General features: G+C 43.0%; 1 long non-coding RNA gene across 1 annotated transcript; it reads right to left on the reverse strand.

Annotated features, from left to right (window-relative positions):
- Positions 1 to 10,854: 10,854 nt before the first annotated feature.
- On the reverse strand, positions 10,855 to 12,539 carry LOC139584024 (uncharacterized). Its single transcript, XR_011676664.1, has 3 exons — positions 12,408 to 12,539; positions 12,152 to 12,306; positions 10,855 to 11,795 (listed from the first exon to the last, which is right to left on the reverse strand). It is a non-coding gene; the product is annotated as an uncharacterized lncRNA (long non-coding RNA).
- Positions 12,540 to 12,749: the final 210 nt, after the last annotated feature.

The raw sequence follows: 12,749 nt of genomic DNA on the forward strand, positions 1-12,749 counted from the left end.
GCAACCAACACGCCCCATGCACCTAATAGCTGTTCTCTCTCCAATGTTCTTAGTTGAGAGATGAACATTTAAAATGTTGACATTTTATTTTTCTTCTTTAATTGGATTTTGTATCAAAAAAGACATACAATTATTAGGTACTGCTGTAGCTAGTGCCGTAGCACTCTGATATGTAATGCAATGCTTCCAGACGTATGAATTCATTTGAACCCTTTGTCGAACACTGGTGGATGCGGAGGGTGAATTAGTATTTCAGGACAGGGCCTCCACTGACACCATAGGGCCCTGAGAACTGACTAACACACACACACACACACACACACACACACACACACACACACACACACACACACACACACACACACACACACACACACACACACACACACACACACACACACCATCAACACTTAACGACATGGTGTCCCACAGTACACAGTGAAATACAATCAAATATCCAAGCAGGTAACAGGGCTGCCGGACAGACAGTACAATGAAACATTGGCTCTCTTTCTGTTGAAGTAGGCTACGTGTTTTATTCTATACTGTTCTCCCTCATCTACAGTTCCCGGATCTGTGCTCAAGGAAGATGCATCTCACCTCACCTAAGCTAGTCTACGACTGGGATAGATGCTGTAACGGGGTCAATGGAACGCAGACTGTTCCATTGACCAGATTGTTAGATCCGATTTGTTGAATGAGCACCAAAGTGCATATTCGTCAAATCTGTCAAGATTTCTGTATTATAACAGTCCCACAATGTGGTTACTACAGTCTGATTTGATATATTTGAATGTTTTTGCTGCAGAACATTTAGAAGTGGTCCCATATTCAGGTTTAGAAGTGACTGCTAAATTCTAACTCCAGTCCATACCACCACCTACAGTAATCAGTGGCGGTAGTCCAAGTCGTTTTTAACTGTAATGCAGTTGATTAGTAATGATGACATGAACATATGTTGAAGTTGACATCCATATAAGCAGTATACTCCAATTTTTACCTCAATATGAAATACACATACAACCAATAGCCTAAATGTAGGCACATTTTGCTGGAGGGCAATGAGGAGATTCTGGATCTTTCCCCCATGCGTTTCCATGGCATTGTTTTGGTCGAGTTCGATTGACCTCTTTACCTCATGTATGGGAAATGCGTGGAAGACATTAGTCAAGGAAAAGTATACTTCATGTTTTACCATCTAGTCTCAACTGTCAATATTACATTTACTGGACATTTGTTTGCAATTAATTAGTGACCATATTGTAAGAATTACTGTTGATTTAGCGTATTGTATAAATGTGTCTCCTTACACAGCCTGAAAAGATTTGGCATGGGCCCTCGGATCCTCAAAAAGTTATACAGCTGCACCATCGAGAGCATCTTGACTTGTTGCATCACTGCTTGGTATGGCAAATGCACAGCCCTTGACCGCAAAGCGCTATAGAGGGTGGTGTGGACAGCACAGTACATCACTGAGACCGAGCTCCCTGTCATCCAGGACCTCTATATCAGGCGGTGTCAGAGGAAGGCCCAAAAAATTGCCAGACTCCAGCCACCCAAGCCATAGACTGTTCACTCTGCTGCCATCCGGCAAACGGTACCAGTCCATCGGCTATTTATTTTAATCTTATTATCTATCCTGATGCCTAATCACTTTACCCAGCCTTCATGTACATATCTACCTCAAATACCTTATTATTATCTATCCTGATGCCTAGTCACTTTACCCAGCCTTCATGTACATATCTACCTCAAATACCTTATTATTATCTATCCTGATGCCTAGTCACTTTACCCAGCCTTCATGTACATATCTACCTCAAATACCTTATTATTATCTATCCTGATGTCTAGTCATTTTACCCAGCCTTCATGTACATATCTACATCAAGTACCTTATTATTATCTATCCTGATGTCTAGTCACTTTACCCTGCCTTCATGTACATATCTACCTCAAATAACTTATTATTATCTATCCTGATGTCTAGTCATTTTACCCAGCCTTTATGTACATATCTACCTCAAATACCTTATTATTTTTAAACTCTGCATCGTTGAGAAGGGCTTGTAAGCAAATAACTCACGGGAAAGTCTACACCAGTTGTATTCGACGTATGTGACAAATAACATTTGATTTGATATGACTCATACACACAAACACACACACACACACACACACACACATGCATGCGCACACGCACGCACACACACAGACCTTGTTCCAGTTGGATCCCCTCAGCTGGTTCTTGTACTCTGATTAGGCTCAGATTAGGTTTACATTTCACACCCACTAGAGGAAGAAGAGAAGTACAATCCTATCCCCCTGTAACTTCACCCACCCTACTGTAGGATCAGCTGACCCAAAAAAGAGGGGTTCCACTTCACAGCTCAAAGCTCTTCATTCAACTTAACTAATTTCATCTGGGGCAACTCCATGAGCCAGGGGATTTCCTTCATTGCACAGAAAAAATAATTGTATTTTTCCCCCCACTTGTGAGATAAGTGGGGGGTTGTGCCGTGGGGGAGATCTTTGTGGGTTATACTCGGACTTGTCTAGGATGGTAAGTTGGTGGTTGAAGATATCCCTCTAGTGGTGTGGGGGCTGTGCTTTGGCAAAGTGGAACCCCTCTTTTTTGGGTGAGGGTAGGTAACAACATCTCCACCCCGTTGATCCTCAACACTGGGGCCCCACAAGGGTGCGTTCTGAGCCCTCTCCTGTACTCCCTGTTCACCCACGACTGCGTGGCCATGCACGCCTCCAACTCAATCATCAAGTTTGCGGACGACACTACAGTGGTAGGCTTGATTACCAACAACGACGAGATGGCCTACAGGGAGGAGGTGAGGGCCCTCGGAGTGTGGTGTCAGGAAAATAACCTCACACTCAACGTCAACAAAACAAAGGAGATGATTGTGGACTTCAGGAAACAGCAGAGGGAGTACCCCCCTATCCACATCGACGGGACAGTAGTGGAGAAGGTGGAAAGTTTTAAGTTCCTCGGTGTACACATCACGGACAAACTGAATAGGTCCACCCACACAGACAGCGTTGTGAAGAAGGCGCAGCAGCGCCTCTTCAACCTCAGGAGGCTGAAGAAATTCGGCTTGTCACCAAAAGCACTCGCAAACTTCTACAGATGCACAATCGAGAGCATCCTGTCGGGCTGTATCACCGCCTGGTACGGCAACTGCTCCACCCACAACCGTAAGGCTCTCCAGAGGGTAGTGAGGTCTGCACAACGCATCACCGGGGGCAAACTACCTGCCCTCCAGGACACCTACACCACCCGATGTCACAGGAAGGCCATAAAGATCATCAAGGACAACAACCACCCGAGCCACTGCCTGTTCACCCCGCTATCATCCAGAAGGCGAGGTCAGTACAGGTGCATCAAAGCAGGGACCGAGAGACTGAAAAACAGCTTCTATCTCAAGGCCATCAGACTGTTAAACAGCCACCACTAACATTTAGTGGCCGCTGCCAACATACTGACTCAACTCCAGCCACTTTAATAATGGGAATTGATGGAAATTATGTAAAAATGTATCACTAGCCACTTTAAACAATGCCACTTAATATAATGTTTACATACCCTACATTACTCATCTCATATGTATATGTATATACTGTACTGTATATCATCCACTGCATCTTGCCATCTTTATGTAATACATGTATCACTAGCCACTTTAAACTATGCCACTTTATGTTTACATACCCTACATTACTCATCTCATATGTATAGACTGTACACTATACCATCTACTGCATCTTGCCTATGCCGTTCTGTACCATCACTCATTCATATATCTTTATGTACATATTCTTTATCCCTTTACACTTGTGTGTATAAGGTAGTAGTTGTGGAATTGTTAGGTTAGATTACTTGTTGGTTATAACTGCATTGTCGGAACTAGAAGCACAAGCATTTCGCTACACTCGCATTAACATCTGCTAACCATGTGTATGTGACAAATGAAATTTGATTTGATTTGATTTATATCCTTCCTGTTTGATCCTGTCCGGGGGTATCATCGGATGGGGCCACAGTGTCTCCTGACCACTCCTATCTCAGCCTCCAGTATTTATGCTGCAGTAGGTTATGTGTCGGGAGGCTAGGGTCAGTTTGTTATATCTGGAGTACTTCTCCTGTCTTATCCGGTGTCCTGTGTGAATTTAATTATGCTCTCTCTAATTCTCTCTTTCTCTCTTTCTTTCTCTCTCTTGGAGGACCTGAGCCCTAGGACCATGCCCCAGGACTACCTGGCATGATGACTCCTTGCTGTCCCCAGTCCACCTGGCCGTGCTGCTGCTCCAGTTTCAACTGTTCTGCCTGCGGCTATGGAACCCTGACCTGTTCACCGGACGTGCTACCTGTCCCAGACCTGCTGTTTTCAACTCTCTAGAGACCGCAGGAGCGGTAGAGATACTCTTAATGATTGGCTATGAAAAGCCAACTGACATTTACTCCTGAGGTGCTGACTTGCTGCACACTCGACAACTACTGTGACTATTATTATTTGACCATGCTGGTCATTTATGAACATTTGAACATCTTGGCCATGTTCTGTTATAATCTCCACCCGGCACAGCCAGAAGAGGACTGGCCACCCCTCATAGCCTGGTTCCTCTCTAGGTTTCTTCCTAGGTTCTGGCCTTTCTAGGGAGTTTTTCCTAGCCACCGTGCTTCTACACCTGCATTGCTTGCTGTTTGGGGTTTTAGGCTGGGTTTCTGTACAGCACTTTGAGATATCAGCTGATGTAAGGGCTATATAAATACATTTGATTTGATTTGATTAGACAATATGTCCACTTCAGTGTGATTATTCATGCCAATTACAACCAGTAATACACACATTTAAAAAAATATCAAACTCCAACAAATATCATACATCATTACTCTATTGGCATCATCTTAATTCAATAAAACATACAGTATGTGAACAAGCCACATGATTACCAACATGCAATGAGCCCCACCCAGAGTGATAGTTACCACAACCCAAAGGTACACAGCCTCCTGCTGTGGGAGACTGTGTGGGACTCTACCTGTTCTAAGTGGTCAGTAGCAAAGGACACCTCGCACCCCCACTGGCACAACCCACCCCATTCCGAAGGACCAGAACCCTCAGGGTGGGCATGGCACAGGCTTGGTGCGACCCCGCCCCTGGTCTACGGGAAGCTACACCCCCTCCAGCGTTCAGAGCGACTGCTCACACAGTGACAGGTGAACAAACACACACGGTTTGGCTCAAAAATCAGTAACAACCCTCTTTTTCCCTATCCCCCTCTCTCTCTGTGATAACTCCATCTCAACATACACGAGCCATCCTACACATGGTGGTGCGTATCAAAGCGGCATTACTGTCGTCTCCCACTAAGCCTAACATAAGCTGCTGCAGCAGGCTGGCCGTGCTTATAGGCACCATAAATCACCGCTCCTGAAGGGACCAGATGCCGCGGGTATCGGGGAGTACTACCACGATTTAGCCCTAATTAAAATTCACCTTAGCATGCCTCTGCCACTAATCAAATGATTATTTCCCTCTGATTCAATATTGTGTTTGTTGGAAGGGACTCCTTCCACCCCAGGCCCCAGCCTCCCCCTAACCCTCACCTGGTGTGTGGAGTCATCCCACATGATTACCTGAACACATCACCACAGCAGGAGACCAGGCCATCTTTATGGAAACATCTAACCACTTACAGTAAACTGTTTGGCACATCTTCCTACCCTCTTTCCCATACATCCCATTACATGTACATCTCAGGGCTCCCTATTTAACATCTTTAGAGAATGTTTAGTCTTTCAATCTGCTCATCAACCATTTTTGGTATTTCAGATGTCATTCTCTCTTTTCAAGTTGACTCTACCACAGTTTGTTTACAGAAGGATCAGGTCCACCTGCTTCAATGTTGCGACATGGGGCAGATTTTTAATCGGATTACAGATTGTACGTCTTTAGGAAAGGTAACTGACACACATAAGCTTTTGTCTGGAACACTGAGAACAATGTGTCTGAGTGAGAGATGCAGTACATCCACAGGTTAACTATCATGGAGATTGCCAATGTTTTCTATGAGAGGGAGATTAAAACAAAAACAGGCCATTAAAGGTTACTAAAAGTGTTATGGAAGCCCTGGGGCTTGACTTGTGAGAATGCTGCCTTTAATAACTTGGCATGGTCTGGTTGTGACAGACATGACATTCAGGCTCTCATTATGAGCAGCCCATTAGCTGTGCCAATCAGCATTTCAGAGGGAGCGCAGAGCCGCAGCACTAAAGGGAGGAGCAGCACATTCTTCAAGATCTTTACCAGGTGAGCCCCAGACAAGGCCGATGTGAGTCTCAACTAGGGCTGTTTGAGGCGACCGTATTATCGCAACACCGGCGGTCACGAGTCATGAAGGCAGTCAAATTCCACGTGACCGTTTAGTCACGGTAATTAGGCTTCTCCAAGCTCTGATGCTGCTGATGGTCACTAACTGCCTGCTACTCAGCACTCTATTGTCCCTCTAATCACTCTGACATCAATGCAAATGTATTTAAAAATCTAATCAAACACTTCTTGAGAGCTCATTTTGCGCAACATTTCAATAGACTATACCATTGTGCCAGAAAACAAGAGTGGGTGGCCTCTACTAAAAAGAGGAGGATCGGCTTTCTATAGGCTAGGCCTACTATATTTATTTCTCAACTTTCCTAATATTAAGCACATTTGCTTATATTTACAACAGGAGTATAGCCTACCTGGCTGGAATGAAAACAAACCATGAGGAAAAGTGTCCTCCATTCGCTATTTAAGTGCATAGATGACATGTATTTTTTCCCGCTGCCCCTGTTTCGATACAGGTGCATGATAATGGTCCATTCTAAATCAAAACAAATTTCACACATGTATTATTTAGTATACGTAAAGATAAGATTAAATCAGGAATAGTCTGATGGGTGACAATATTAGCCTATCACTTGTGAATTATATATTATCATGATGCCCAGCATTAGAAACAATGCCTTTTTTTTGCAACTTTTTTGAATCATAGTCGTACACCTCCGTCATTGTAAGTAAGAATTTGTTCTTAACTGACATGTCTAGTTAAATAAAGGTTAAATAAAAATCTCCTTAAAATGAAGCACATTAATCCGCTTTATAAGGTGTGTAGAGCCTACCTGGCATACATAAGCAGTGCATGAGTTTCAAGTTTGGGGAAGATCATTTTCACCATAAAAATTCACCTTATAATAAAAGCATTACATACATGATTGTATTCGCGGTCACTTTTGATAATGTTGTTTTCTGCTAATGGAACATTCGTGGGGATAGTAGATTGACATAGGCTGGTGCTTTTGCTGTTCGTTAGGCCTACTCATCTTCTTGGCTGAAGAAAAGTAAATGTGGACACTTCTTTCAGTATCTTCAATATGCACCACGTCATTGGGTAAGGACGTGCGCAGTTGCGTCTCCGATGTGTCTGTCTTCCCTTGTAACCTATGAGAAAGACCTGATCAACTGATGGAATGTGTACAGCCTGCACCAAAAAACAAAGCAGAACGCCTTTCAAGTGACTTTTTTCAAATCATCATTAGAGTCGCATCATACAGCCTTACAATGTATTAAACATCTAAACATATAGCCCAACGTTTGTAGAACAACTAAAGTTACATTAATAACTGTAAATTAAGCATGTATAGGAATACCTATTTCTTAGTTAACTGCTCAACACAGAATAGCCGCATGTGCGCACTCCCTAAAATCGTTTGGAGAAAATATATTTTCTATTTTATTCAGCTTTGTTCAATTGTATTCTTCATACTATAAAATAAAGCCACGTAATTCTAAGCAAATATTGTCTGCTAAATGAACTAGTGTAGCCCACAGCCAATTGGCATAGCCAGATCAGGACCTAACATAAAGACAACTCAGAGTATACTATTCTGTTCCTCTGAGATAGACCTGTCTAAAATAAATAATGGGTTTATTGTGAAGGTGTAGGCTATATTATATGGATTTATTAGACTTTTTAAAATGTAGATGTTCCAATTTGTGGAAGCCAGGAGATGCTAAATGTGTTTATGTTAATTAACAGTCAATTACTGTGAAACCGACTTGACAATCACCGGCTGACGAAATTTCGTGACCACCAAAGCCCTAGTCTCAGCCTCACCTCAAACCCACTGTCTCTAACATGCCCACACACACGTACAAATACACACACAGATACACACACACAGATACAAACACAGATACACACACAGCCTAAATATCTAACTAAATGCAGGTAAATGATGATGCCATTTCAACTATCAAAGTCTCAAATTTAAAAAAAAATCTACATGTATCAGTCAATACTAATATATGTACCAGTCAATACTACTTTGATGGAATCAAAGCAACAATAAGTTTCAAGTGAAGAAGTTTCTTTGTAATTTAAGATATAAACAAATATACAACAAACAAAGCATCTCATTTGTTATTTTGTGATGAGAGAAAAGGTCATGAACCTCAGAGTGTAGGAAAAGAAGTGTGTGGACCATATTGCAATTACACTACACATGAGTGTCTGTCTCACCTCACCTTATTTTACTGTACACGCCACTTGATAAAAAAAGAAGCAGGGAACATTCTGGAGAACATTTGCTGCACGAGGCAGGAGCCAGCCATGCTTCATTTAGCAGCACCCTGGCTCATCCTGAAGTACAGAAAATGACAGAGCAATTAAGCATTGCCTGTGTGTGACGCGGGGAGTGTTACAGCGTTACCTGGCTCCCTGACTGCCGCCGTTCCAACGTCGAAATAAGTCAGCAATTAGAGCGATGTAAACACGTCGCTTTCGCCGACAAAACAGACGACGGCTGCCGCTCGCCAGTCACACCTCCCTGTGTCAATCACGGCTTGTCACAATAAATCAGCTACATGCCCAAACAGTGGAAAACTCTCCCTGACAGCGCCACACCTCACACCTGTGGGAGCTGCTTCCCGTTACTGTGGACCCGCACTCAGCCCAGAGAAGATCCAACACACTTTTCATTTGGAGTGAATTGAAGTTAATGACAGCCTCAAGTTGGACTATTTTTATTAAATAAAACTATGATTTATTCATAATTTATATTCCATTCTCTTTTCTTTCTTACTTATGAAGCCCTTTAATTTCACAGAGTCAACATGGAACATGAATCAAAGACAAGGATCAAAAGGTAGGGAATGTTAGATCATTTCCCCAGATACAGTACAAGAAATCAGAAGTTCATTTGACTTTTACAATATACCATAGGTCTAGCCTTGTCACCCCACAAAACGATGGGTTATTGTCTGTATTACACCTACTCTGAGTTTGCTAGGACCCTCTCCTCCTCCTAGTTCCTAACTAAGGTGTGCTAATTCTGGTCGTGCCCTCCACTCTTCCCGGCCTGGGCACACACACACCTAGCAGCTCGGATCTCTGTAGACAGGGCCCATCTGCCACCTGCTCCACTCCCTGTCTCTCTTTCCCAGTGACAACTGTCGAGGAGCGCGCAAGATTGATTATCAGTCAAGACACATCGTGCTGCACCAGATTTTGCTGGGTTAAGCTTGCTGATCCAGCAAAGAGCCGGTGCAAAGCCTCAGCGTGTCGTGCCAATGGCGCAGGCATCATGGCGCTCTGAGAACAGCAGTGCGTGTCGCCATGAAACCCAGCCAAGGAAACACAGCTGCAGCACAGAAGTTCCGGGCTTCAACTTGGCGCTCGACAAAGGGTTCATAAATAAACTTAGCTGTGGATGGCACAGTTTTAGCATCTCCGGTGCCAGGATAAAATGGCACATGAACTTTTGAAACCCCTCTTTGTAAAAAAAAAACTAAAAAAAACTTGAGAAACATCTCAATAGGGGTTCTAATCAGGTGTTCTCTGTATCTGGATGCATAGTCTTTACTTAGATGTTTTATTTAATTATTTAGAAATGACTTAAAATAGGACAATTTACACTAAACGTTTTGTTAATATATGCTCTTCCAAGAAATACAAATACCATTCAGATTAAAATACAACCTGATGCTAACCCGACTGATGGCACAGTATTGTACTAAGTAGAATTTCCTGCCCAAAATCTTATCATCTCTTCAGCTCCCCCGTGTCTGAATAGTGATTAGTAGTGAATTAATAGTGATTAATAGTAATAATAGGGTTAATAGTGATTAACCCTATTAATTAAGAGCTGTGGGTTTAGCTTTGGGATCCATTCCTCAGATATCTCTCTGTGTGTCCAGGAAAGCATCCCCAATTGAGACGAACACCTCTAAATCCATGGCCAGGTCCTTAGGTAGAGAATCCTCTGTACCAACTGACAGGAAGATCCTTCTGGCTGCAGAGTTTAGCTTCAGGTTAGATGTGACCTCCTGAAGCTGAAATACCAACAAGGAACAATATCATTAGGATTAAAGGGGGCTTTGTATAAATCAGGGGTGCCCGCAAGCGGGTCCAATCCAGCCCGAGGGTGGTTTGAATTAAAATAAAATAAAAATACTTTAAAATGACTAAAACCGAAATCTAAACTCTGTTGAAATTATAATGGACCTACATTTAGACATTTTCTTGACTGTGTCCAGCACACTAAAAATCCCCAAAATTAAAGCTAGACAGTCAGAGAGCATCAAAAAAATCTAAAAACGATGGATAGAGGAAATATAACCAATGTGGCCCTCCGTACCTCGTTGAAGACCGAATGCGGCCACGGGGAAAAATGAGTTGGACACCCCTGGTATAAATACAAAATGTCAAGAAAACATTTGTGAAAAAGGTAGAGAGGAACTGTAACGATTTTCTTCTTCTTCTGACGAGGAGTATGAAGGATCGGACCAAAATGCAGCGTGGTACGTGTCCATGTTAAATTTATTAAACTGAAGACAAAAATAACAAAGGAGAAAACACGAAAAAAACGAAACAGTCCTATCAGGTCACAAAACAGGAAACAACTACCCACAAACACAGGTGGGAACAGGCTACCTAAGTATGGTTCTCAATCAGAGACAACGATTGACAGCTGCCTCTGATTGGGAACCATACCAGGCCAAACACAGAAATACAAAACATAGAACAAAACATAGAATGCCCACCCCAACTTACGCCCTGACCAAACCAAAATAGAGACATAGAAAAGGAACTAAGGTCAGAACGTGACAGGAACTTCACCGTGGTTATGTTAGAAGCTGTGACTTTAGCAGAGGTTTCTCTTGTCCCGTTCTTGTAGGCAATCACTCTGATCGTATGTGGCTGGCGCATAAAGACGTGAGGCTTCCCGGCATATCAGATTCTTAATAAAGACATATAAAATAATATAGAGAAATAAAAAATATTCATACACACACCATGCCTATAAGTCATGTCAAAATGTGCAGTTATTCTAAAAAGTATTTGAGTACATTAAGTTAATATTTAAAAGGATTTGTTCTTTAGTTTTGTAAAAGCTCATAGAATTGTTGGAATTCATCTCCTCCTACAAATGGAATGGCATCAAACACCAGGAAACCATGGAAACCATGTATTTGATACCATTCCACCTTATTCCACTCCAGCCATTACCACGAGCCTGTCCTCCCCAATTAAGGTGCCACCAACCTCCTGTGTTGTAGATTAGGTGGAAACATACTATACTTCTAGATACCGAAGTCCAGAGACAGGGGCACCCTGGGGTGGGGGTCTTGAACTTGACCACTCCTTTACTCTCTTTAAGGTCAAAGGTTGTCGGAGCATGGTGCTTTCTCCCACTCGTCCTCCAAGAGCTCCTGTTGCCAGCATATGGCAAGGAGGATTGTCTGTAGTCAGAAGAACACAGCAAGACAATAAAAGATTACACTTATCTCATACTGTACTTTACAAAAGCTATGATAAATCATTTCAAATTAAAAATGATTATTTTTAAATGTGTGTGATTAAGTATGGTGAAAAGAAACACTTATAGTAACATACAAGTAATGTGATTTTGCAATAGTAGATCACACCAGTCCTTCATATCTCTGAAAACATTTCCTTTGATGCAGCATCAAGACAGTGGGGATAGCTACTGTAGCCCCCACTCTAGTCAGTTTGCCTGCTCTGAGGAACAATTACCCCATGAGGCCAGAGATCCTATTGAAAAACAGAACAACAACTCCAGGATGTGACCACTTACTCCAGGATAGGTATGTGGTTTGGGCCTGCGAGGCAGCACTCTGGTGGTGAGTTCACCCCATGGATAATGACAGTTGGCAGGGATGGCGCCATTCCCCCTGGCTCCCAGCCAAACGACTGTCGGTCAAATTCCCCTCCTCTGCCTCTCCCTTCATTCTGCCGAGGGGACTATTGTGAGAAATTTGCATTGGCTGGTAATTCTGTGTGGACACAGTGTGTCACGCTGTGACATAACTCTTTAATCCGTCATTACTCACGTGTTCCTTTCTCTCCATGCTCTGCTGAGCTACCTCTGTGCCGTCGCAGGTGTTACATGGATCTTTGCAACCTTTTTCTCCCTGGTCCTCTTTCACTCGCTGACAAGTAGGGGGTAAGCCATCTTGTGTTACATTTCACTATAAAGGGAAAATCAAAGGGCCCCCCCATCCTGACGGAGACATCAGCCGAATAGCCTGGCAGCCAGCCAAGACCTCCACATTCTTCCCTCTCGTGCATGCCAGGGCATAGAGACTGGTTTCTCCTTTCTCTCTCTGGATCTTCTCTCCCTCCCTCCCTCTTTCTTTCTTTCTTTCTTTCTCTCCACTCCCCCCAGTGTCTGT

This window comes from Salvelinus alpinus, chromosome 9 (genome assembly GCF_045679555.1).
Source record: "Salvelinus alpinus chromosome 9, SLU_Salpinus.1, whole genome shotgun sequence".
In the NCBI taxonomy this organism is placed as follows: Eukaryota; Metazoa; Chordata; class Actinopteri; order Salmoniformes; family Salmonidae; genus Salvelinus; species Salvelinus alpinus.